This window comes from Anopheles marshallii, chromosome 2, assembly GCF_943734725.1.
Source record: "Anopheles marshallii chromosome 2, idAnoMarsDA_429_01, whole genome shotgun sequence".
In the NCBI taxonomy this organism is placed as follows: domain Eukaryota; kingdom Metazoa; phylum Arthropoda; class Insecta; order Diptera; family Culicidae; genus Anopheles; species Anopheles marshallii.
This window is the reverse complement of record NC_071326.1, coordinates 85,036,491-85,041,956: the sequence shown is the minus strand read 5'-3', so window position 1 is coordinate 85,041,956 and position 5,466 is coordinate 85,036,491. Positions and strand designations below refer to the sequence as shown.

Here is a 5,466-nt window from a genome sequence, read left to right as displayed (position 1 = left end):
AATTAATAAAAGTTAATAATAATTAATAATTGAAATGATTTTCAAAGAAACGTTCGTAAAACCATCAAACTGATAACGACCAAATCTTGTTATTAACGAGAGAAAAAACTGTTTTCTTAAATACTTTACGTCCTTTTTTAAGGATGACTCGCCTAGCGGGTCAAGCATTTCACACGATAGCAATGAAACAAACCTTCTCTCAATTAAACCACAAACTAATCATTGCCCCCTCTCCGTTAACACGCAAATCGATCTTCATCAAATATCAACACACAGTTCATCTCTACTGTGGCTGTATTAGAGCTCGGACGCTTTAATTGGACTTCCGGACGCTTCTGTTTGTCGTTCCGATCGCCATAAAATGTTAATGACTCCTGCAGAACGTCCCCACATCGGTCGGCAGCATCACCGCCGCCCTAAACAAAACAATCTTCCACACTTTGCTGCTACCTTACCGCATGCCACCTAGTTGCGTACGCAAACGAAACGGTTTATATCGACCGAAAACCCGATACGCATGGGTAAGTGTTCATTTGGGTGTTCTGTTCCCAATGGAAGAGAGACAAACATAGCGTCACGTCATGGTGTCCATTCGAGAGCTGCATTACATAATTGTTGCATACACGCGAAGTCAACGTCCGAATCAACAAATATTAAAATAATAGCTGGTCTATTTTGGGCGCCTGGTGGTGGAAATGATAACGATGGTGGTCTTTCACACGACAGTAGCGATACCGAAATCCCATCGGGACCTGTTCCTTTGTTGCGGACATAGCAATTAAACAGTAATAAGAAAAGTTTTGTAAACCAATTTATGGCTTGATGAGGTCTTACCCCTTGTATTACAGGTTATTCAAACGACCGCCCAATAATAACCAAAAAGTGCTGGTTAGTGTAACCTCTCCTCACTTAATTGACACAAAGGTAAATCGGATCGGTTTTGTTCATTCGTGCACACTTTAGTTCGCTTCTCACAACATCATCAATCCCCACGACACAAAGCGAACGAGAGAGACAGACCTAATTAGAAATACTTTTGTCCGACGTTTTCAATAACATTTCCCTGGGTACAGTCTATAAAATACTGCGCCCCCGGAACACGGCGCGTGTTCTGAGATGCGCCCCCCTGTCCTTCTGCGTCCCGTTCATGACAGACAGTGGTCCACAATCTCTAAGCACATGGGGTCCCGTGTTTTGTCATTCGTGCGTTACCGGAACACATCGACCGGCAGACATACGCGTGTGCGCCCGGCTGGCCACGGACAACCGTGGCGCTTCGTGACACGAACCATTTTCCACGGACATGTCAGCGGCGGCCAGAATTAGCATGACAGGGTAATCCGTTTTGCAAGGTTTGCTGCCGCGCGTCTACTGTTCACACCCTGAAATGCCGTCCTACATGGTGTCTTACTCGCATTTAGCAAACGTCTTACGTCGTATGTAAAATTAATCAGCAGGAAAACACCTCTGACTGCTATTGGTAAAGAGATGTGAGTAATTCAAATAAAAATAATACAATCCAAATAGACAATATGTTTAACTTATTACTTTAATTTACAAAGTTGGAATGTTACTAATTTGCTTATAGAATATTTTTTACTCAAATTTTAGCATATAAAGCTCAACATTTTTCAATAACTCAACTATAAACTTTTATAGATTTTTAAACCTTGGCTCATCTTTAGACGAATTAATGCTGTTAAATACTTTAAAAAATTAAAACAACATATTTAAATTGAATTGCCGACTCTGCAATGTCTCACATAAAAACATTATTTTTTTCTAGGTAAATGTATATTGAAACCGCTATGTGGCGTAAGGCGCTATGTGACACACTTTTGTCCTAGATTTGCGTAGATTTGGGTGTATTTAAACATAAATTTTCTTTTCTTTTATTCCTCTCTCTCTCTCTCTCTCTCTCTCTCTCTCTCTTTTCCCTCTCTCTCTCTCTCTTTATTTTTAAAAGATATTATTTGCATTGTTTTTCTTTTTTTCTGACAGAGGTTTTCCTTGATTCATCCTTTTAAAGCAATTGATGGTTTACAACGAAACAAAGACGATTGCTACCAAACATCTGCGGCTCGCCAGACAGTCGTGACGAAGCGTGACACCGCTAATGATTGCATTGACGCGATGTGATGCAGCGGATCAGTCACGACCGACACCGCAATGACGGCGATGGGCAAAATATGAAGGGCAATTTGAAGGTGGGTTTCGCGAAAACCCCCTCCCGCAGGGAGCACTCTCATGGCCAATAATCACCGGACGATTATCCGTATGATTTGTTTGGCGACCGTCCGAGACAACGTTGTTACAAAGCGATGGTCAAATCATTCTCTTCCGCCTGCAGGCAGGGGTTGAGATTGCCCCAAGAGAAGGTTAATAAAAGATGCATTTCAGAGGTTTGTTGCTTTGTTCAGTGACACGCATTCGGTTACAAAGGATCAATCTTTTTTTTTTTTGCTTTCTTTAACCCACCTACGACGGGGATTTACCTGTGACAAGTAGGACGGTCACTGTCGTGCAAACAATGACACGCTTGACATCAATATTTGTGCAACTTGTACTCACCATCTCACACCGATTGCAAAATTGGGTGGTAAAAAGTATGACAAACCGGCCCATAGCGGAAGTTCATCGATTGATTTATGATGTGACTTATTATTTACTTACTGAGTACAGTACTCGGCATGGAAGTTTATTTCTTCTGAGTAAGTATAATGAATACATGAAGCACCGAAGCAGCGATAAAGCCATTGATTCGCTGGTAAACAGTGTAATGACCTCCACCGTCACACTTCTGTAGGACCCTACAAGAATAAAGCATCCGGAAACGTAGCAAACATTTGATAAGGCCCTATCAGCATCAAGAGTAGCACTCGAATAGGCGTGCTTGTTGTGCAACCAGTTGTGTTGCAGTGCGTCGTATGCTCACGCATCGCTCACTCTCCCTCTTGAGCGTAATCGATTAGAGTGCGTCAGGCTAGCAACGTGCGCATCCATACATGTGTGGTCCTGTGGCGCAATGGATAACGCGTCTGACTACGGATCAGAAGATTCCAGGTTCGACTCCTGGCAGGATCGGTGAAGTTAATATACTTTTTTTTAATTGTTAAAGCATGTTTATGGCTAAAAAATAACTAAAAATTCAATGCACTTAACTTAAAACATCTGTTCTTGGTCCAAATTTTAAATGGACATTCATTGATTAATCAGTCATTAGACATAGTAGATTAAGATCTATGACTGGTAAAGATTGCGAGATGCTAGTTGTGATATTTTCAAGAAATTTAACGAAGTTTTTCACTATTTTTAAATTATTTTAATTATTTATTTTTTTGTGCATAAAGAACAGTCAGATCGCAATGCCTTGAATTAATTTTACTTAATTTTACTAACAATTCAATAATTGTGATACATCCAAATTCAAGTGGATACGATTTTTAAATATAAATTCTTCATAAAGAAAACGGTACGAATTAAAAAGCGCTACCTTTATTGATTTGCAGAGTGATATCTTGCAGACATTTGGCAATATTTAAACACCATCTTGTTCCATCGCGATATAAGGGTCAGAAATGTGAACAGAATATGCAAACGGTCCAGAATTCGTAAACGTCCCCGGCCAACGAATCAAAGCACTAAAATTCATTCGTATGACAATCTGTTTGCGCGAATCTGATGGCGCCCTCACCAACAATTCACAGGTCAACACAATGGAACCGGCCGGGAGCCACCGTGTCTGTACGCACCTTACCATACATTTCACTTGATGCGGAAACTTTCAAATGCACCAGTAAAAGAAACGCATAACAACTGGCAAAAATCAAGCTCATAACAACCAAACAATGAACTATCGCGATTTTTGAGCAGGGTTCGTTCCGTTCAACGGTTCCCAAACGCCGGGTTCCGTCCGTTTGAACTTGTTTGAATTGTACTCGTTTGGTTGCAAATGGGTTGCAAACATGTCTGCCCGGTGGGCATAATTTATCCAAATAAGGCACACAATGGAAGGCTTTCGGTGTTCTAAGCCCATAAATTGGTATCTCGATATTTTTGTTTCGCAGTTCCAATACCCAGCGGAAATGCCTACCAAACTTTGATTCGTCAGTCTTCTCCAACGTTATTGCTATGTTTAATGACGTCTGGTTTGGTATGAAGCAGATCTTGGAAGTTTATGTCTCGCTTCAATATTCCAAAAGACTTCAAGAGGCACACGTTACCATTGGCAAGCACACAAGCGAACGAGACACATTAACCACAGGTGATGTAAAAACCGGATTTAATCATGTTGGGATTTTAAAACGCACTAAAAAAAACCCCTACCAGTCGCCAGAACAAGTTGTCCCAGTGCAAAAAAAGGCCAAGAAAGAAAGAAAACTACAAGTCATCCAGAAGCGCGTTTGCAATCAAAGGCGCCTCAGTTATTCTCTTCAGACCAGATTGTGATTCATGTTGGTCGGTATATACAAATTCTTAATGCATGATTCTACCCCAACAAAATGCATCGGAAGGATGATTGATTTCGCGAAAAACTGTTCATGCTTATTTTCGGACGTTGCGGCTCCTCAAAATTTAGACGAGTGTGAGGAAAATCTTCAACCAAATGATTCACCGCAAGGTCAGAGATTTTCCTTTGGATGATTTGGACGCTCCCTACCCATAGATCTCCGTGCTTAGTGTACCACCGAGCGGAAAAAAGAACAAATGTGAAGCGGCGTTGTATGATTTATTATTTTAAACATTTATCTTGCGCTTCATGCACATCCAGGAAAAGCGCATCATTCTTGGAAAATCCTCTGACTTTAGCCGCTACGTCCAACGCACGTCTGGCAGAAACTGTCGAGCATCGTTTTGTGTAGCTCAATTAGCGTCATGTTTGTATTAGCAGACGAACGCTGATGACGGGCCCGTCATCCTGGAGAGTTTTCTTTATTTTTTGGTAAACACATCATCGGGCATGGGGCAATGGCTGCTTTATTACTTTGTCTTCTGTCGCGGAGGAACTTCTCCAGATGGTCAGCAGACGCGCACGGCTGATTGCCAAAGACCCTGGCTTGGGCCCGAGTGCAAAACGAGACAATTCTTGCCCTTCGGTGTGATGTCCAACGTCCTACGTAAGGTCAAAAACCCGACCGACCAGCGGTGCAGTACGAAGCAGTTGCGTAGCGCTCTGCACGACACACCAAAAGGACATCGGCGAGTCGCAATGAACCAGCTGAAAAACCTGTTTTACAATGGCGAAGCGTCGCCACCGGTCCGGGAGATTTGTGTAGTTAACGCAAACAGACCCCGATCGAATGAGGAAACGAAAATGTACACTGCATCCCACGCCCAAGTGCGTTACGCGCATTCCTGCCTGCTGCAGCTTCATCGGGTGTATGCAGCTGCAGTCAAGATGCTCCTCGCGAGTAACTACAGTCTGCCCGGTGTCTGCCGCTCTACATAGAAATTGTTTATACAAAC

At 42.2% G+C, this 5,466-nt stretch overlaps 1 non-coding gene across 1 annotated transcript; it reads left to right on the top strand.

Annotated features, from left to right (window-relative positions):
- The first annotated feature begins 3,011 nt into the window (after positions 1–3,011).
- On the top strand, positions 3,012–3,084 carry Trnar-acg (transfer RNA arginine (anticodon ACG)). The gene has a single exon. It is a non-coding gene; the product is annotated as a tRNA-Arg (tRNA).
- The last annotated feature ends 2,382 nt before the right edge of the window (positions 3,085–5,466 follow it).